General features: G+C 45.0%; 1 long non-coding RNA gene and 1 pseudogene across 1 annotated transcript; both read left to right on the top strand.

The window, feature by feature from the left end:
- The first annotated feature begins 10,010 nt into the window (after positions 1-10,010).
- LOC122472928 lies at positions 10,011-11,368 on the top strand (annotated as a pseudogene).
- Positions 11,369-11,456: 88 nt separating this feature from the next.
- LOC122472638 lies at positions 11,457-16,548 on the top strand. Its single transcript, XR_006294485.1, has 3 exons — positions 11,457-14,341; positions 16,013-16,210; positions 16,505-16,548. It is a non-coding gene; the product is annotated as an uncharacterized LOC122472638 (long non-coding RNA).
- The last annotated feature ends 5,498 nt before the right edge of the window (positions 16,549-22,046 follow it).

Raw genomic sequence — 22,046 nt, 5'->3', positions numbered from 1 at the left:
CAACTGTAGCTGTGACTCCAAGGAACCACACCAGCTGGGTTGGGGACCAAACCCCCTGTGCTTTTGAGAAGGTAGAGAGGGATTCAAACACCGTGGTTTTTGTCATCACAAGTGTCCTGTCATTTGGGGCAATTTGTTCCAATTGCCACCACTGGAACAAAATGGCAGATGATGTTTTTCAAAGCTGTTTGGAAAGTGCGTTTCCAAGTCAGTTACAAAAAAGCCCACACTATGTTATTTTCACTGCGCCCAAACAAAAAAGTGGTTGTGTGCAAAGATGCTTTAGGAAGAGAACTCGCAGTCTAATGGTTGGAGTAGATTGAGAGCATAAATTAAGTTACATCAATGGTAGGAGACTTTCCCTGCTTCTCTAGACTTGGAATTTTGGCTCCAGTATCATTTTTCAGCCCTTAATGTAGAGGCTTAACACTTTCAAATATGTTAATTTCAGAAAAAACATTTCTTGCTACTTAGTTCAAATAATCTTTTCCTGGATGAATTAAGTGAAGAGGAATAAAAAAGTCAACGTAAAATATAGATTCATTCCAATCTAATGAGATTGTTGGAAGTCTGACTTGGTGGGAAACCCTCACCTCTGGGAAGTCTGCTGCCACACCAGCCATGCCCTTGTGACACCGTAACTTCTCAGGTCCGTGATGTTTGGAAAGGGTGGCTTGGACAACACAGATCACAAAAATATATCACTCTCCTGAATGCCCAGCCTGGCAAGTTCACGCTCAGGTTAGCACCACACTTGTGGAAAGGGCACGTTTCTCAGTTGGTTTTTGATGCTCTCACTCATTTCAAAACAGGCTTCGAATTGGGTAAAAGGGACTAGAGATGCTATCATTGTCGGGTATTTCCCCAACTTCATCGTGTTTATTAATGGATATTATCAGAGGGAGTAATTTTTAACAGTCTCACTGATTTGCATACATTGGAGAAAAGTCTTTCTGAATCACTGAATGTCTGGATTATGAAACTGTTAGAAGCACACGAGAAGTTTGATTGTTTTAAGTAGTTCCACTTGACCAATAGGCTTCCCTAAGTAACAGTTGTTGAGGGAGCTGCTTCAACAAAATCATAGAAGCGATTTATTCTACATGTAACCTTAGATCGCCCTGGGTGATACTCTCTTTAGCTCCAAGAATCACTGATCATCCTGAGGTGGAGAGGAATAGAGAGATCATCTAGGCCAAGGGCAAACTTTTCTGTAAAGGGCCAGATAGTAACTATTTCAGGCTTTGTGGGCCATGTGGCCTCTGTCATGACTATTCAACTGCCGCTGTGGCATGAAAGCAGCTGTAGATGATACAGAAGTAAAGGAGTGTGTCTGTTCTAACACAGCTTTTGATTTACAAAAACAGGTAACAGGCAGGACTCGACTGGTGGGTTTTAGCTTGTCAGCCCCTGATCTAGTCCAACTTGCTCACTTTACAGATAAGGGAAAAGGAAGCTGAGAAGACTGGGAATTCTCCAGACTCACTTGATGGTTAGTGGCAAAGCCAGACCCCAAACCTGGAAATTAAATCTAGATTCCGGCTTTATTTCTACCATGACACATTAGTTCTGTCTCGTTTCAAGAAGCCACTTCTGCCCTGCAGATGACAGAGGTTTGAGTCAGCAGCGTTTGAGGAAATTATGCTCCAGTAACAATTCAGTTATTTAATAAAAAGCACTTTGAGGAAGTGATTTTATAGGAGATTGTCACTAATTATCGACATTACTCTCAGTGCCGGTGTTTTGTTTAAAGATGGCATCAGGGGAGTGACAAATTGAAAGATTGTTGTTATGTCATAGGGTCTCGTTTTAACAATGTTTTTCACTAGAGTTGATTTGAATAAAACTAGCAAACTAGGGTTTCCAATTTGCCAAAGAACAATCAGCCCCCAGAACAGAAGTTCTTACCATGAAACGGGGGATTAAGGACTCCCTGAAATTCATACAGAAGTTTCTGTGGATGCACTTTTGTCCCTCGGGACAAGATAAACATTTCTTTCTTCTTTCTTTCTTTCTTTCTTTCTTTTATTCCTTTTTTTAAGCTTATTTATTTATTTTGAGAGAGAGAGTGTGTGCAAGAGGGGAGGGAGCAGAGAGAGGGAGAGACAGAATCCCAAGGAGGGATCCCCTCTGTCAGCGCAGAGCCCAAAGGTGAGACTTGAACTCATGAACCCGTGAGATCATGACCTGAGCCGAGATCAAGAGCTGGATGCTCAACCGATCGAACCACCCAGGTGCCCCAAGATACACAGTTTTCTTCAGATCCCTAGAGGGATTTTGTGAGCCCTGCAAAGTTACAGGATTTCACATGATGGAAGATTCTTATCTAGTCAGGCTGCTCAAACAGTCTGTCTGAAGAGGGAATGAAGAACTTTTGGCCAACCAAGTAAGTCCCTTCCTCACATGTATCCTCTGGGGCTGGCACTCCAGAGGGTAGTTAGCTGGACACCAGAAGGGTCCATAGGGGAAGGGAAAAGTAGGCATGGTTTGGTTACAAAGAGAGATACAGATCTAATCTGTGAGACAATTTCAGCATCAGAGGATGAGAGGCAGTGATGCTCGACGTCGATGCCCAGCATCAATGCAGTTTCGGGGTGTTAGCCAGCTCAGAGCAAGACTCAGTGACTGGGTACCTGAGATGAAATTCAACTCCCAGAAGCTTCACTTCTGGCAACATGCTGGACTGAGTTAACTCGGCCAGCCCTTCTGCTAGAGACACAGAGTGATCCTAGAGTTAATAGAATGGAAAAACAAACAAACAAAACTGTCGTTGTCATTTTTTAATGCAAGTTGAATTCAGAAGAAAGAAATGGAAACTCTCGCATGACCGAAGCAACGAGTGAACTAAAATCAGAATGGCCAGCTTCAGCTGAACCGACAGTGACCCAGGAGGTGAAAGGCTAGACTTTTCATTCCCATGCATGGATAAGAAGCGTGGCCTCGAGTCCGATCAAGGAGAGGAGTGAGAAGAGAGGTTTTAGCCTAAAGCCAGAACTCTTGAAGAGCTGTTGGTTTGTGAGACGGGGTCAAGAAAACTCCATCCCATGGCCCAGATGGGTATTAGGGAAGCTTTCTGCCAGACCTAGGGCTCCAGGCTGGAGAAAATGTCTACAGTGAATAAAATTAAAAGCCACCCTTTGGGGTGCCCGAGTGGCTCAGTCGGTTGGGCGTCCGGCTTTGGCTCAGGTCATGGTCTCACAATTCATGGGTTTGAGGCCCGCGTCGGGCTCTGTGCTGGCGGCTCGGGGCCTGGAGCCTGCTTCAGATTCTGTCTGTGTGTCTGTCTCTCTCTCTCTGTCTCTCTGCCCCTCCCCCTCACACTTTATCTCTCAAGAATGAATAGACATTAAAAGAAAAAAATTAAAAGCCAACCTTTTACTTCATGCTCTGGGGTAGGATCTGAATTTACGTTATACACATGGATTGGGACTCCCTGACCGAGGAACAAAATGCTCCAAACAGAAGAGTGCTTGATGTTCCGTGGATGCCTGCACAGAACTAGGGCAGACACCTCACAGCCTGTGGCACATTGGCTGGCCCCCACAGAACGATGCCCTCTACTGAAGATGAGCTTGTACCAGAAAATCTCACCTGCACGCAGAGCCAGATCAGTATGGGAGAAACAAAAACTACACAGATCGAACACTTGGAAGGGACTATAAAATAAACATTTAAAAAATACAGGATAGGATGTAGAAACCATTAGGAAAGAATACATTAAAAACAGCAGTTGCAAAGGTTTGTGAAAGCACCACACAGGAACTACAGAAATGAGAATGACAGCCGTTAATTACGGACTCGTAAAACAATATTTGCTACATGGCTGAGGCGCACGTCACTGGACCAGAAGGCAGATCCGAGGCTGTGACTTGGAATGCTACACAGAACGTTCAAGGCATGGAAATCCATTTTGACTAAGTCCGTGGAAGCCAAGGACGGCTCACGCTACTTGGCTATGGCAGCAAAACCAACTCTAGCCCCACTTAGTAGGTTCTTGAACCTGGTCAGAAGGGACAGGAGGGACAAGGGCCCCAGAGCCTTGGGAGCCCTTGATGTGTAAAGTTTGGGAAAGGAGGGCTGTCTTCCTGACAGGCCTGACTTATCTACCTGTCTGGCCTCTCAAGACTGTTCTGTCCTAAGGTTAGCTCTTACCTCGAGAGGAAGAGAGGGAAGTGTCCATCTCCCCTCCAGATCCTCTGGCCAAGTAGAGCCGTGCCAGGGCTATAAGAGCTGTGGTGGTTTTCTAAAGGCCACAGTGATCAGTGCCTCCCTGAGTGAGGACCCACCCCCAAGAGGAGGGGACATATCACAAGCCCTGTGGTACCTGGGAGAAGGCAGCTTCCCCGCTCCCCTCCCCGAGCAGGATACATAACAAAAGGGTGAACAGCAGGATCAGTGAGCAGACTCCCTGTATAAAATCCTGTGGCCATCAGTGAGTCCTTGATCTATGACCCACTGCTGGCCTGCTCTCTGAAAACTGGCCGCTGCTCCCTCCACATCTGCCTGACCCTTTCTGGATCAGACCTCAGTAAGCTGTGAATCTCGTTCTCTTGGCTGCTTCTCCCAGGCCTGGTATCTCCGTCCCACATCCCCACACTCCCCGTGGCTTCTGGTTTGACACAGTCTCCAGCGCTGGCTTGGTCATAGCCTGAGGACGACTTTTCCACAAGCAAGCAGGATCTTTCCAGAAGGCAAACCCTCCCTTTGCTTCAGTTCCCTGGGAATCAATGCTTTTTCTGAGAACCTTGTGACATGTAAGAGAACATCGGGAAAAACACAGTTGCTACAGGGGGCCTGGGACAGTCTGATTTGGAAACTGGAGATAAATTTTCCCAGACCCCTTACTCAGGGGAACCCCAGAGAGCTGCAGTTATTAGCATTTTGCAGTGACGGGCAGCACACGCTAATGGCCAAAGAAAATAATGCCATTAACACCATAATGATGGGGCAGACAGGACTCCCATTGACTTCAAAGGGACCTGGGCTCTAGGTGACGTTCAAATGCCCTCTGCCTGCCTTCCGTGTTCAACATGTACCTGTTCCAAAGCTGAATCAGCAGTGTGAGCCAATTCTGCAACAAAATGAAGACCTTTGTTATCTTAAATTACTTGTACCATCTAACTCCTTATATAAAGCAAAATGTCTCTTAATAAAATCACCTTGATTTCCATTAGTATGTAGTACATCATCACAGCGATGATTTTATTAGGCCACTAGACCCTCAGAGAGTGTTAAAAGGCTGGCACAAAGGATGTCAATTTAGTAGGGGAAGCTGAGTGTCCAGTTTTCTACCAGAAACTAAAGTCTTGATTCTGGATATCTGAGCAGACATTCATTTTAAAGGATGTCTCAAGACCAAATTTGTAGTCAAGATATTCTTTAGTATAACCCAAAGAAATATATATATATATATATATATATATTACTTGTATATATATTATACAAGTATATATTATACTTGCAAATATATATTATATATTATATTATATATTATATTATATTATATATTATATATATTATATATATATATATTATATATATATATAACCCCACCTTCAGAGATAGGCTACTTCTAGCAAAGTATTAGGAAAATAAAATATTTTCAAATCAGCTTTTGCTCCTGTGTTAAAAGTCACAAGTAGGAAGTTCACCTTTTTCAATTTTCTTTGTTCTGTTCCCCATAACGCAGGCCCCATGCATTTTGGATCTGGCCTGCAGTTCTGATGCATGTATGTGACACGTTTTCTGGGGCCTTTTAGTACCAGTGTAGCCAGGGCCCCAGGCACTTAGGAAGGTAGGTGGGATGGGAGGAGTGCAAATGCTCTGTTGAGTGCCCTCCAGGGCGGCAGATAATGGCAGTGAGGAAGAGTTGCCTGGGCCTGAGCCCCATTTCTGCCATTAATCGGCCGTGTGACTTTGGGCATATCACTTTAACCTTCCAGCGCCCTGGTCTCCTCGTCTGTAATTGGAGATGGTGGGTAACAGCCTGTCTTGAAAGTTGTTTTTGATGATCTATGTATAACACCTGTAAAGCACTTACCTTATGTTACTTACTAGCTAAGTGAACATTCCTTCGTTTCCAGAGCCAGAACATAACATCACACACCCAAGAGAGGAATCCCTCCTGAATTCTGTATCCAGGGGATATCCTTTTATGGCCATGTGGATGCCGAGGAAGACAGAGACATTTCCATTTGGGCATTCTTAACTGAAAGGAAAGATTTTTATTAACCAAAACAGGACTTTGGTAGACCAAAGATGTAGAGCGGGGACAATTTAGGCTACTCTAAAAGTAGGTTCTTCTGACGAATGAAGGTAGGATTGGCACCTAGCTCCCAGAGTGATTGGAGAACGGAATAAAATAACCCATGTGAAGGTGATTAGCACGGTACTTGGCACAAGGGAAGCACTCAAGATATGTTGGCTGTGCCTATACCAGAAGCTCCTGCACCCGATGTCCTCTCTAAAGCTCACCGGACCCCACTGCTGAGGCCCTATTCACAGGTGAGGAATCGGAGAACCTAAGCAATCACACAGGAATTTTTTTTTCTTTTCTAATGTTTATTTAACTTGAGAGAGAGAGAGAGAGCAAGAGCAGGGGAGGAGCAGAGAGAGCTGGAGACACAGAATCCGAAGCAGGCTCCAGGCTCTGAGCTGTCAGAGCTGACACATGGGGCTCGAACTCACAAACCGTGAGATCATGACCTGAGCTGAAGTTGAACGCTTAACCCACTGAGCCACCCAGGTGCCTCAACACGAGAATTTTATAGTATGTGCTGGAACCAGGGCTGGAGCCAGGGCAATGGGGCTCCACGGCGAATGCTTTCTAATATGCCTCTCTGTTCCTCATCTGCGTATTCTGAGAGCGTTGAAGTCCTCCTAACCTGCTCGCAAGAGTTGAGCCCTTCAGAGTGCGGTATTTTTACAGGGCGCTCGCCTCAGCCAGCGAGGTGGCCAGCACCCCCCTGAGAGATTCCCACCTCCAGTGGTTCTGTGATGCCATACTGGTGGGCTTGTAGATAAGGCAATCGCCAACGAGGAAGAACTATCCCAAGATGCTACCATGTGTCAATTCTCCACACCCCCAGCCCCTGAAAACACCTCATAACTGGTGGGGGTGGGGGACAAGCTACTCTGCAAAATGTTTTTAAACCCTAATTAGTGGGCTAGCCCTTATTATATGATTGAACCCCATATCACCTCCCAGAGCAGCCCTTGTCTAACACCATTGATTCAGGTTTTAACTTGGAGTTTTTTTCTCCTTTTCCTCACTTGCTGCTGATCTATGGGACACAGTAGCCTCTGTTCATTACTGCGTGGGCCTGCAGTGACCTGTGACGTGGTGTTTCACATTTAAAATTACCCAAAGGCCTCGATGCACACTATGACCCAGCAACCTGGCCTCTTTGTTTTCTAACCGTACAAACCACCCGAAAAACAGAACAAAACAAAAGGAGGTAAGGCAGGGAAGTCCCTAAAATATCGATACTCAATCTGCCTTTGGATCTTGGAATTGGGGGGAACAAGATGCTGATGAACATAAAGTTATGGTTCCACGTGCAGGTGGGTTAGTCTTTAAAGGGCCTGACCGGCATGGCCTTGTACTGTCCCATCTATACAGGACTTTTGGATGCATTATTTCATACGACTCTACCCAAACCCCGTGAGGTAGGTAGGACATTTTACAGGGAAGGAAACTGAGCCTGTGAGAGGTTAAGTGACTCGTCCCCGGTTACAGAACACAGCGAGTGCTCGGACTTTTGGCCCAGTGTCCAGCCTGCTCCACCACCCAGCCCCGTCTCCCTAGAGAAAGTGTTACGTGTAGCTGAGCCCGATTCCTAGCAGCCCTCGAGAGGCGGTGCTTTGAGAGTCTGGGCAGATTATTAGATCAGGATAAGTTGAACAGCTTGATGGGATTTAATTGTTTGGAAGGTAGTCAGCACATTTCCCAACACTAAGGGAGACCGCTGGAGTCTGCTTTTCCCCCATAATGATGCTACCTGATTTTTGGAGAGTGCTTTCACGTTGACGCTTTGCTTACTTGATTCCAGACCCAGTCCGGGATCTGTGTGAAAGGTTTCATCTTCGTTAACATGTACAGTAGCATACTGGGGGAAAAAAACCCAAGATGATGGGAGATGAACCAAAAGGAGACAGGCAGGACTTCTTTACGCCACCTCCGTCCCCGCTTACCAGTGACCTGCCGGCCAGGTGTGCCCCGTGGGTGCCGCTCCCTCTGCCCACTAGGCACCATCCACTTCCCCGTGTTGCCAGGTGAGCTTTCTGACCTCAGAGGGTGCCTCGCGTACTGGCTGCAAAGGTGTTTTACTGACTTAATGTCCACGGAGACTCACTTGAAAGCAAGCTTCTGGGTGAGCCCGAGAGTAGGGGTGGGGCTGCTGGAAACAGGGCTGGGAAGGCACTGCAGGCTTGCAGGGTCCACAGTGGCACGAAGCTTGCACGCCTCCACGGTGGTGGAGGTAAGCGGTCCCCGGGAGAAGAGCTAACCTTTTCTTTTTTTAAAATCTGTAGTCAGAGGGGATGCCCTGCCAGGCCCTGGGTCTCCTCTTTTTTGGGTGGTTTTCCCTACAGATGCAGCTGAGGGCTCCACCCCACCAGACTGTGTGGAAGAAGCTGGAAGGGATGAGGCTGCAGCCCCGCGGAGCCAGGGCAGAACCAGCCCTAAGGCCCCCTGAGCGGGGAGGGGGGGGTATCAAGCCCAAATTACAATGTTCAAAGGAGCACAGGTCTTAATGCTTCCACACTCGCCCTTCCATGGTCTGCCCTGGAACAGCAGCCAGGGAGATTCCTTTGGAACAGATCTGGTCACTCTGCTGCTCCCAGCTGGTTTGACAACACCCCAGCCCTCGGCACTGCACCCCTTCCTGGCCTCACCTCCTACCTCTCTCGTCTCAAGGGCTCCAGCCACAAGGCCTCCTGCCTCCCCCTCTTCAGCCATGCTCACCTTTTGCACTAGCTGCACCCTGTGCCCAGCATGCTTGTCCCCCAGAAATTAACATCCACCACCCCTTCAAATCTTGCATCAGACTTTCCCTTCCTAATGCAAACTGTCCTCCCCACCCCCACCCCCCATTTCCTTAACGGACCCTGCTGCCTACTTTTCCAGAGCACCATTCATTTTTCAACCCACAAATATAATCATTGATTATGTTCACTGTCTGACTTCTCCTGCTAGGATGTGAACGTCCCTGGGGGCAGGAACATCTTTATCTTACTGACATGTCCCCAGTGCCCACGTAGTGCCTGGTTATGCTTGGTTGGGTAAACGGATGCAGAAGTGATCATCCTTGGTTACAGACTGTGGCTGCTCCAAGGTACCCAGCACCCCTTTCGTGCTGGAAACTACAAATGCCCACATCAGCATCCAGGCTTCTGGAAGAGGAGCTGTAAATGCTAGGCAGGGAGTCTGGCTCCTGCCAAGACAGCTGAGAGGGTTCTCATTTCAGCCAAGACCTGCAGCAGAAACCTAGTCCTACAGGCTGTAGGCATGGGGTGTGGTGGGGGGCTCTAGGGCAGGAGATGGCCAACCTCCAGCCTCGGTTGGGGACAGCAAGACTCACTCTAAACCCCTCCACTGCCTGGAAAAGGTGACCTCAAAACTTTCAGCCCTAGGCTTGTTCCAGGTTGAGGCTTGTAGGGTTAGATAGGAAATGGTCAGGACCAGAACCTGTTACAGAATTTATAGGGACAGGTCCAAAATGAAGATGTAGGGACACTTGTTTAAAATGCATTACAAAGTCAGGGGCACCTGGGTGGCTCAGTTGGTTAAGCATCCCACTTCAGCCTAGGTCATGATCTCATCGTGTCTGAGTTCGAGCCCCGTGTCAGGCTCTGTGCTGCCGCTCCGAGCCTGGAGCCTGTTTCAGACTCTGTGCCTCCCTCTCTCTCTCTGCCCCTCCCCCACTCATGCTCTGTCTCTCTCTCTCTCTCTCTCAAAAATAAATAAAACATTACAAAAAAAATTTTTAATGCATTATGAAGTTCAAGGCATGTCTCGGGCAAATGGGGACACGTGTGAGGACACAGGGGGAGATGGCAGTACTTCTCCTGACCCCTTCAGCTTCAGCCCAGAGCCCACACTTGAGGACACTGCTGCCTCTGTGCTGAGTTTGCTGCTCAATGAGACTGGTGCCAGTTTCACCAGGCTCAGGACCTCCCATTGGCCTTGGGGGGAGGGGAAGGAGGGGAGCAGGCAGAGCTCTTTCAGTGGAAGCGCGATGAGGAGGCTGGCCCCCAAGCCGGGCCCCCCAGAGAACAGGCAGCCTCTCAAGGGGAACTTCGTGATGTCTTCATCTACTTGGTAGAAGTCACAGCCCACTGCCATGTGAATCTGCCCCAAGTGGTACTCTCCAAGATGGACATCAACTGGCAGACTCTGCCCTCAAAAATAGACTTGCTCTGGGGCACCTGGGTGGCTCAGTGAGCTAGGCATCTGACTTTGGCTCAGGTCATGAGCTCACGGTTCATGAGTTCGAGCCCCACATCTGGAGCCTGCTTCGGATTCTGTGTCTCCTTCTCTCTCTGCCTTCTCCCACTCATGCTCTGTCTCTCTCAAAAATAAATAAACATTAAAAAAAAAAAATAGACTTGCCCCATGAGGCCACCTCTGAAGGCCAAGCTTGGAGCCTGCAGACCTTGCCTGTGAGTCCACAGGCCAGGCTTCAACCTAGAAACATGAGCACAGGACCTGCAACTCGGCATAGCATCCGAGAAGCAGAGGATGGCCTGGCCATGGAACTTTGCTGTAGTCCTTTCTTAACGGATCATGGGCGTAGGGGCCCTGCTTCCTAAGTTCTGAGGCCCAAGAACCTTCAGAAGATAGCCTCCTGATATTTTCTACAAAGGTTTTGATTAGCAAAAATAAAAATAATTTAAAAAAATAAAATGGATTAAGAATTTTAAGATGCTGGCCACAGAGCATTAAACCAAGTGGGCCCTTCTGAGGACTGACAATGCTAATGACATTTCATGGATCCTCCTGCCAGAAAACTCCACAACAAACGTAAATCACTTGTGTCTGAGACGTGTAGCATGTTTCTCCTTGAGGAAAAAGCCCTCGGGTGGAGTGGATGAAGGTACCAAAAATTGTTTCTGCGCCACTAACGAAAGGACCCGCCGTTGCGTTTGCAGGGTGGGGTGGGATGAGCAGTGGCAGAATGAGGTGACATCAAAGGTGGTGTTGGGCCAGACTGGCTTGATGTCCATGTGAAATGACTAGCCAAGACTCTGGAACATTCTCCATTCAGAAAAGTGGTCAGTGATCAGTGACAGGTAGGTAAAAAAAAGAACAGGGCACCTGAGTGGCTCAGTGGGTTAAGCGCCTGACTTCGGCTCAGGTCATGATCTCACGGCACGTGGGTTCGAGCCCCGTGTTGAGCTTTCTGCTGTCAGCACAGAATCTGCTTCAGATCCTCTGTCCCCTCTCTCTTTGCCCCTCCCCAACTTGTGCATACGCACGCTCTCTCTCTCTCTCTCTCTCTCAAAAATAAACATTGAAAAATTAAAAAAAAAAAAAAAAAGAAAAAGAAAGAAAAGAGCAATTAGAAGGAATAAAGCCGAGGTTGAGTCACGTTGTTGTGGCTTTTTATGCTGGGAAGCCCAGGGCCTTTCCACATGAATCAGCTGAAAGTCTGCATTACTAACATTTAAGTAGGCTTCCTTGGATATCAGATGCTGAGGTAGGTGCCATCCCCTCACATTTGGATGGCCCTTTACAGTCTAAAACCTGCTTCGATATATATGATGCTTTCAGTGGACTCTCTCAATAAGCCTACTAGGTTAGCAGGGTGTTGTTATCGGCAGACAGGCAGACTGACTAGTCTGAGTCCACAGAGTCAGTAAGGGCCCAGAGGGGGCACGAGAACTCAGTTCTGCTAGCTTTGAGTCTAACGCTTTTGTCCTTTCCTCCAAGATGCTTCTGTCATGGGTGGTGGCGGCCATCTTTCCAGAGCTCATGGCCTGAGACAGACAAATGCAGCCCAGGGCATCACAAGCATATAGCAACACGTTGACTAACGGTCTCCAATTACCGATATCCTGGCAGCAAAAGGGCAGTGAGCTGCTAGGGATGCAGAGTATCAGCTCCGCTTTCAGGAAAAACTAGGTGTTCAGAGGGATTGGATGTTTCTTTCCCTGATGCAAATGGTACCTGAACTGCTTTTTGGGGGCATCCGATAAACGTGAACTACAGCCTAAGTAAAGATGAATAAAGGGATGCTCTCCTGAGTGAGTAAGCATTTTGAAATGGCCCATTAACCTCTTATCAGAAGGATTCTTTCCTTCGAAGCGCATTGGTCACTTCCTGCACTAAAAGGTGTGCAGACGATTTGCCACATCACATTATTATGCACAGCTAACTGCTTTGCAAAAACTTGTACCTGCAGATGCAGTCAGTGGGTTTGAGTTAAATACCTCAATCATTAACTTTTTCTCTAAAAACTAACAAGTGCAATTAGCCCATATTAATGAAATAATCTTGAGTTCTTTTTTTTTTTTTAAACCGAAGTTCCATTTGAGTCACACAAAAAAGAAAATGCATCTAAAAATCAGTTCCATTTTAGAACAGGCACATGTTCCAAACAGCTGAACTTATTTTTCCTTCTTCAGATTCTGCAAAATTCACTCCCAGGTTTACTCTCTATGCCAAGTTTCAGAGCTGAGCAAATTTTTATGGTCTAGTTATAAACCCTAGAAAAACAAGGTTTATAGGAAATGTTGACACAACCTTAACTAAAGTGGTGTTAGCTGACACCTCTATATTTTCAATTTGGGGATTTCTACTGGGAAAATATAAACGCTAATTCAGCAAAGGAAGCCAACTATAATAAAAATGTTGTAGTCTTCCTGTTCACCCCATGAAGTTCTACTTCAAAAGATGCCAGTGCAACATGGAGGTGAGTTAGAATTAGTATGCTCAGTATGTAGGGCACCTGCAAATAGCTAAGCCTCCTGGTTACTATAAACTTTGCCTGGGAATGCATGACCTCACCATGAGTCATGGCTGCCCACTGCAGTCCAGTCAGAGAGGTGGCGGCGGATTCCAGGTCTTTACGCGAAAGGCGTCTACTATCCTTGCACCGCGCACCTCCAAATCTACCATAAATAGAGACCAGAGTAGGTTTTCCACGGACCAGGAGAGCGAGCCTCCAAAACACAGAGAAGCCAAAATGTTGAGAGTTGAGTAAAGGCGCACCGCGGACGTTGATCCCGAGCGCAGTCAGCTCAGACTGGGGCCAGTAGCGGTGCCAGGGGGACCCAGGTGTGAGGGCATGCCAAAACATCAGGACAAAGGGCCAACGACAGTTCTCATTTCCCCAATCCCTCTAAACAGCCCAGATGAGAAGCACATGTGTTCCATATTTAGGCTTTGATTTTTTTTTTTTTTTTTTTTCCTTCTGAAACAAGAGGAGGTGGGAGAAGGGGTGAAGTTTGACTCAGGTCCAGAGATAAAGACTGACATACACAAATGGACCATAATAGGGGGCAAAGTGAGTTAAGCTGAAGTAAATGTTTTAAAATCCTCAGCTAGATAGACTAAACAGTATTGGCCGAGGAGCCAAAAGACCCAGCTGTCTGTCCCGAGGCTCCCACCGGGGAAATGCGACTCCAGGCAGCCTGCGGAGCCTCCCCGGTGTCTCTGCTTGGTCATCTGTAAAATGGAGGCCGGCCTCCATTACGCGACAGCGGCGAGGAGTAAGTAATGGCCCTGGAAGTGCTTGGTGAATTTTAAACTGCAAGACGAATGGGAGTATTATGCCGTGTTGATTGCATTTCTCCATTGGAAAACTGTGTTCAGAAAATGGAAATATTTTCAATCGAGGGACAAATCCATCAGGATAAAGGGGAAAAAAACCCTTCCTAACATATTTGTAATTGCTTTTAGTTCATCCTAGAACTGATTCAGAGGGCCGTTTACCGCTGACATCTTTGCTTTTGTGTTAAGTCTAATAGTCTACTAAAAAGGCCATTTGGGTCGCACCCCAATTACCATCACATATGTCTAAACTTCACCAACTCACAAGGGACCGCTAAGTTACATATCTTCATGAACAGAAAGTATTTTGGATGATTATTTCTTCCTCCCAGGTTTCTAAGGCTGTTGGCAGCATTTTCCCAGAGTGTTTTCAAAAGCTTTCACAAGATATCCTCATAACATTGGCAAAAAATATGAAGCATACTTTAAAGGCTAATGCTTAACTTCTGTAGACCCTGATTTTTATTTATTTATTTTTTTTTTTTCAGGTTGAAAAGGAAGACAGGAGTTTCTGGATGTACCTGTCAAGACTAAATGATTGTTCATTTCCTGTGAATTGGGAATAACGTAATCACATGCAGCTGGGGAGCTAGGCTGTGTTTCTTGCTTTTTCCTCTTCCAGAAGCTGGGTCCCTTACCAGCTGGGAAATATTACTGTATGAACGTGCTGAAAAACTTAAGGGAAATGAAAAGAACAACAACATTCTAGATGTCAGCAATCAGTTTGATGGTCTTACCTGTACCAACCTGAGAGGATCTTAATAGCAAAAGTTTGTAAAGATTAATTTAATTTAAACTGAGTTCTTAGATAAAAAAAAAAAAAATAAAGCAAGTGTTTACAGAGTCACAAAAATCTTTGTCTAGAATTGAGCTGATTAGAATTAACCCTGTCACAATTACACACGCCAATGACTGGGTAAGTTTGAGAGAAACGACTTAAAATAAAGTATTTTAACCCAAGAGAAATGGATTAGTAGGAATCAAAGTATCCGTCCTTTGCTAATGCAGTCATTACCTGGGGGAAAAAAAAAAACCCACATAAATTCAATGCTGAGTTTAAAATTGGAATTCAGCAAAATGTAATCTCGGGCACTTATTTTAAATGCACGCTTCTATCTTTTAGTATAATAAATTTTGTTCGGGGTTTCATTAGCCATTACACTATACATTGTGATTATGTCAGATATTAGATGCTGAGAAATGGAGCCAACATCTCACTTCAGGTGGCTCCTGTTCCAACTCATCATCAGAATTAATTAAAGAAAGAGGAGGTGGGATGGGGAGCAGGAGAAATGTTTGGATTAGTCAGGTCACTGTTTTTTCCTGGGAAGGTGAGGAATGGAAGGAGAGAGAGGCCAAGGCAGAAGGAAAGTCTCTGTTGGGATGCCTGGGTGGCTCAGTCGGTTAAGTGTCTGACTCTTAATTTCCACTCAGGTCATGATCTTGCGGTTCATGAGTTCGAGCCCTACATGGGGCTCCACGCTGGCAGTGCAGAGGCTGCTTGTGAGTCTCTCTCTCCCGCTCTCTCTCAAAATAAATAAATAAACTTTAAAAAAGAAGAAGAAGAGGGGCGCCTGGGTGACTCAGTACAGTTTAGCATCCAACTTCGGCTCAGGTCACGATCTCACCATCGTGAGTTCACGCCCTGCATCAGGCTCTGTGCTGACAGCTCAGAGCCTGGAGCCTGCTTTGGATTCTGTCTCTCTCTCTCTCTCTCTCTCTCTCTGCCCCGCCCCTGTTTGCACTCTGTCTCTGAATTTGTCTCTCTCTCAAAAATAAATACAGTAAAAAAAATAAAAAGAAAAAAAAGAAGAAGAAAATTCTCTGCCAATGGAATCTTGTGGCATCACTGCCCATCCTACCCAGACTTGTGCTTGGAAGAAATTTGGGGCCTCAGGGGAATGTGAGAGGCTACAATCGCCCTGGATCACCATGTGCATGTGCATGTGGTTGTCACATTTGGCTAGGCATCAGAATTACTGGGAGAATTTTTAAAAATAGAAAACAACTGGGTCCCATCCAGTCCTGGGATAAAGCTCGCGCATGACATCGTTTTTGGTTTGTTTGTTTGTTTGTTTGTTTTTAATGTATGTTTTTAACACACCCAAGCCTACAATTGATTCTGAATGCTGAGCCAACATTGAAAACCAGGGGTAGGCGATAGTTGGAAATTAACTAAAAGGTGAATTTGACAATATTGCACCTTATCTAAGTCTCTTTCATATTGTTTGAATCCAGAGAACTGCCTTTTCTGATGTCTACCAAACACAAGATGATGAGGATGACAATAATAAAAAATATCAATGCTGCTGAAGCTCCGTGGGGACTCTTCAGAATGACACAGCACTTACGTATCCATTAGGTCATTTCTTTTCCCTCTTCTCTCTCTTAGTGCTTTGAGGCCAGCAGTGAGAGCATCGTCACTCCATCTCACAGGTATGAAAGCATGCCACATCCTGCTAAATCCCCCACCAGTGCGAGTGGGTGGGCTGACCCCCATTTCGTGCCCCTTCCCCCTTAGCAATCCCATCAGCTTGGCCTGACAGCTGGTTTTGTGGCACACCTGGGACAGCGGGCAGGGAGGCTCCTCTGCCCTGAGTTGATTTTATGCTCCTGTAGTAGAAAAGGCAGAGAATTCAGCGACTTGAATTAGCTCCCAACTTGACTGCAATTGGAAAGAAGCTTTGTGTTTTGTTTTCACTTTTTTAAAATTAAATGCTTTTTCTTTAGTTCACTTATTTATTTTGAGAGACAGAGCGAACAAGAGAGGGGCAGAGAGAGAAGGAGAGAGAGAGAGAGAGAGAGAGAGAGAGACTCCCAAGCAGGCTCCACACTGTCAGCGCAGAGCCCCATGAAAGGCTCCAACTCAAGAACCATGAGATCAAGACCCGAGCCGAGCTCAAGAGTCGGAAGCTTAACCGACTGAGCTACCCAGGTGTCTTGTGTTTTGTTTTCACCTTAAAGAGTTGGCTTACATCCAGCATGTACGATAGATATGATAGATTTTTGCCTTTCCGTTTTACACAAGTCCTTTTCTGAAGCTTACGCATGTCTTCCTTGTCCATGTCGTTGCTTCCTGGGATTCAAGAGAGAAGAGATCGTGAGGAGAAAAAGACACAGTGGGACGGTAGACGGCAGGTTGCCCCTGGCAGGCCGGGTGGAGCAGGCAGCTGTGCAGGGCTCCTGCCTGCCAGCTTCTTTCACATCACGAGAAGCAAATGGCCCCCAGGTGAAGGATGGAAGAAGCAGCTGAGAAATCTTCCTGTCATATTTGGGTTTATTTCCCTGCCGCCTGAGTAAGCTTTCAGTAACCTTGGTCTTTCGATTCAACTATTTTGATGGAAAGAAATAACGATCACGGCAACTGTGGCTGATGGATGTTAAGAGCTGGACCTTACCCTTTCAGGGGAAGACTGCTTGAGAATGGACTTGAGGACAAAGGCGTTACAAAGCATGGCACCGGAAGCTATGTTTTTGCTGATTCGACTTACCTTATTAACAAGATCATTTCATGTTATATGTGAACATAAACAAAACTTCCTAGGTAATCTTTGAAGGTGTTGGATGCTGTGGTAGCTACCACTGTGGCAAAAGGGCAGTGTTGAAGTGTAATCAATCTCCCAGATAATAATATTTTACCGATCAATAACTTATTGTACTTACAGGTTTGCCCCGTCATATAAAAATATATTTATAAAAAGTATCACCCAGACTTTAAATTAGTAGACTGACTGTTGCTTTAATCATCTTTTATCTTCTACATGTGTGAACCTAAAAGGTTGATGGTGTTTTAGTTATGTCTACATCACATCTGATTTCACAATAGCCTGTGGAGAAACCTATTTTTGATAGTAATAAAAAAGGATTTCGTATACAGTTGCATATATGGAACTTAGCTAGTTTTTTAAACCAGGTATGTAGAGCTACTTTCTGGGATAGGAATCACAAATGGGTTTCGTCCGAGCACGAACTGGGCAGTTCACAGAAGTGGCATCCTGAGAAAGCTGGTCTGGGCTCAGCAAACGTGTGTGCGAGATGGATTAGTGATGTCTGCCATGGAAGGACAAGGTCCTGGTGCCATCTGTGTGCCATCTCTGCCGTGGGAGGAAAGGGAAAATACTGAAATATGTAGCAAATGTGTATTTCACTATGCACAAAGATGCATAAAGAATTCCTCTGATGACACAGTTTTTGCCAGAGCAAAGACTCAATCGATAACTTCAAATACTGTTAGATTTCAGAGTATTATTAAAAATACTTAATGCATATCTGGGTGTCTAAAAGAGTAAAGATTATTCATTTTTCTCAGCATGTTACAATTGTTATGTGAAATTCTGGAAATTAAGTCTGTCATCATTATGGTAGTGAATATCAGTCAGAATCTTCCAATTATGTAAGCAACTCACAAATGAGTCTTTTTCCTTGAATTCCATCAGCTCTGAGGTACACTGCAGCCTGATTATTTTCATTAATGTAGTTTTCATCACACTCAAAGAAAATGCCATTGTTTGGTGATTATGATACCCATAGGGAAGTCATAAAGTCTGTCATATTCCTAAGTTCCATCTAACAGTATCAGTGAGGATACAACTCTAGCATAGTCATTTATTTCCTGTTAAAGATAATATCAATGGAAAAGCAAAGTGGGGTTATCCCCCTGGAGAGACCATGAGTTTAAGATGATTAATGTTGTAAAGAAATAGCTTTCTTATTGAATAAATGGCCTTTTCATCAGATCGTTTTAAATTGCAAAATTTAATTTCAGATGGAAGAAAACATTCCTCAATTATACTGCAAATAATGACATATTTACACACTTCTTTAGCATGTTTTCTGCCAAAGATTTATCATTTCAGATCATTTTCATTGTGTGTTTCTTAGTTGCATATTATTCCTCTTACCTTTCAAATGTATGGACACTTTTCATTATTCATTGATTGAGTTCTTGAGGACATGGGTTGACTACAAAAGGTTTGATTCTGTTTATTTTATATAGCCAGGAAAGTGACCAGTCATGAAAGAAGCCCTCCAAGAATTTGTTGTGTTTCCGTACTCCTCCTCCTCTAGCTGTTAGCCAATAAATCCATTTTCAGTCAGCAAATCATAGTTCCATATTTCCAGGTGCCATCTAACCCATTGAGCATCTTGACACTTTCTCCAAACCAATGTTTGGAAGTTTCTTTTAACACATCTTCTTCTCCTTTTCTTCCTGGGTGTTCTATATACAGGACTTTTTTAGTGGGGGAGAGAGTGACAGTGGAGTTTGCTTTAACTATGAAAGTGCTTGCTTGAGTTACAGGAGGAAGCAGGACACGATTTTTCTGAATTCTTACCTTGTCCTTTTAACGAGGCACATTATCTTTTCTCTTCCCATGTATCATTTGCCTTTAAGGATCTCTGGGGAATAACTGCTAAAGCTGGAACTGGGTCCTTCCTGAAGCAACGAGGGAAGTGGGGAGTTTCTCCTTTGGGGTCACTGTTTCCAAGATAGTTGTGTTCACCAAGATGGAAATTTTCTCCAAAATTATGTATATGCCGGACCTCTGGGAAAATAGGTGTAGGCATGATTTGCTTTTATTCAACCCTAGTGGCCAGCACAATAGATACCCAGCCCTCAGAATAGCTTTTATTTTATAGGTAGGTATTCTGAGCTGGATGAGTAGAAAGTGTTTAATTGCCTTAATTTCAGCATTTGACAGAAACTTCTTTTAGAGTTTGTGTCATGAGCGCTGGTTGCCTGTTCAGTGTCTATTCTTGCTTATCACCAGCAACGTGCCCAAAGAAAGATTTCATTTGCCAGACTCTCTTGTAGGTGGGGAGGGCAGGGGGCCACCGAGGGGGAAGCCTATGTTGTTGGGTGGAACTTTTTCCATTAGACTGGCTGTCAGCTCCCTTATGGGAGAAGTTTCTCCTTTCATCCTCTCTCAGTGGATTGCTGAGTCCTTAAAACTGGTCTTAGCTCATGTTTGTGCAATTGTGAGGCTTGCCCTTCCAGTGAGTATTTTGATAAAAGTTATTAAGTAATAGAGAACGAAACATTCTGATCATGTTAATGCAAGCAGGATATAAAACAAAAATGGAAAGTCACCGGTGAGGATCTTACCAATTTAGGTCTAATTACAAACACAATGCCTTGGAAAAAATTAGGTATGATAAATCCAAATGGGAAGGTTATATGCATTAACAAGGATAGATTTGTTATTTTAATTAGAAAACATTAAATACTGGGGCACGTGGGTGGCTCAGTCAGTTGAGTGTCAAACTCTTGGTTTTGGCTCAGGTCATGATCCTACGGTCGTGGGATTGAACTGTATCTGGCTTTGTGCTGAGCGTGGAGCCTGCTTAAGATTCTCTCTCTCTCTTTCTCTCTCTCTCTCTCTCTCTCTCTCTCAAATAAATAAATAAATAGGGGCTCCTGAGTGGCTCAGTTGGTTAAGCATGTGACTCTTGATTTCGGCTCAGGTCATGATCTCACAGTTCATGGGATCAAGCCCTGCATCAAGATGTGCGCTGACAGTGTGGAGCCTGCTTCGGTTTCTCTCTCTTCCTCTTTCTTCCCCTCTTCTCTCCCCCCTCAAAATAAATAAAGAAAGAAAAAAGAAAAAAAAAAAGAAAACCTTAAGTACTAATAGTTACTAGCTGGGGGGGAAGGGGGAGCAGGGAATAAAATCACGAGCAAGAAGACATGGTCCAGGACTTTCCGGAGTTGACAATCTAATGAGGAAGACTTATAGTAAAATAAGCAATCAGGGCAGACATGTACAGCCACACAGAGTATGCACTGGACAACTTCAGGGGACATTTGTCACATAGAATACAGTATAAATGGTGCCCCACTGCAAGGCATGACCTGTCCAACTACAGAGGTGGCAGCCCTCGAGGCAAGTTTTCTAAAGTGTGCTATGTAAACAGTGATAGAGGTCATACTGTGCCAAGGGAGACATAGTACCAGCCCCTGGCCTAGCCTAGGAGGTGGTTTCTTGGAGTAAATGGCATTATACCTAAGACTTCAAGATCAGCCTGAGTTAGCCAGACCAAGAGGAAGAAGCGTTGCCCAAGTAAGAAGAACAGTGTAGACAGAGGCAGGGACAAGAGGTGGTAGGGCCAAGTTAACCAAGGAGTACATATAAGGAATGCCATGGCGGCTCAGTCCTGCGTGCCATCTGGAAGGCTTCTTTTTCGAGCTTTCCAAATCCAGATCAGCTGCACTCAAACGTGATGGATTGTGAAAGAGAAGGAGCTCCTCACCTCCCACCTCTGTTTTCTGAAGTTCTCAGCAACATTTCCCCATATAGTACAGTTGGTTCAAAAGCTCCAGGAAGATTCCCTGCCTTCAGACAGATGGGTCCCAATGGTGGGCTCCCGTTCCCGCCACCTGTTCAACTATATCAAATGTCAAGCATTTTGATTCAGAGAAACTAAATCAATCTGATTGTGACATTTCTCTTCCTCAAGTCTTTTAAGGATTTGGGTGGGGATTAAAAACAAACAAACAAAATACTTGGGAGGATCAAATTCAAAGTTCTTAGCATGGCTTACACGGTATAGTCATCTCTCACAGGGCAGGGACCATTTCTGTCTCGTCACTTAGCATTTGTCACAATAGCTGGCACAGAGTAGCAATGAATGAATGGCCAGGCAGTTTTTTCCTGCCCGCAGTTTCCCCCTCTAGTCTGCTCCAAAAAGAAGCGGACTGGCTTCCAGGCAGGGCAAGCCCTGGTCCACATCCTGGGTTTTCACAAGCGATAACCGCCCCCTGCCACAGCTCGCTGACTCTTCAGGTTCTGGGTCTGCTCTTCCCTGGCACCTCAGGCACAACCAGTCAGGGTGTATCATTTTAATATCCCTGCTACTTGACACTTATCAAAATTTTGGTTTATTGCCCTAAAGAGAAAATCATGCAAGTGTGAAAGATGTATGCACAAGAATATTTGCTGCAGCATTGTTTATCACGGTGAAAAATTGGAGTGACCCAAATGTCCATTAATAGAGGGCTGGTCCCATCAATTATGGAATATAACACCCAGCGGAATAGGAAACAACCTTAAAATGGAAGAAGGAGAGTCTACTGTGTTTCATCAAATCTGAGATACCATCATTTTCAAAATGCATCATTTTATGATACTAAGAAAAATAAGTGCTGTCAATTAAAAGACCGTGCTCTCCTGTTATCTAGAATTTTTACTTTATACTTATTAGCTCCTTTACACTTTGGCATATTTTTATACATTACTCTTAATGCATTCCTGAAAAAAATATATAAGCATGATAA

Source organism: Prionailurus bengalensis, chromosome B4 (assembly GCF_016509475.1).
Source record: "Prionailurus bengalensis isolate Pbe53 chromosome B4, Fcat_Pben_1.1_paternal_pri, whole genome shotgun sequence".
Taxonomy (NCBI): domain Eukaryota; kingdom Metazoa; phylum Chordata; class Mammalia; order Carnivora; family Felidae; genus Prionailurus; species Prionailurus bengalensis.
The sequence above is the reverse complement of the archived record's forward strand: the minus strand, read 5'-3'. Positions and strand labels throughout refer to the sequence as shown.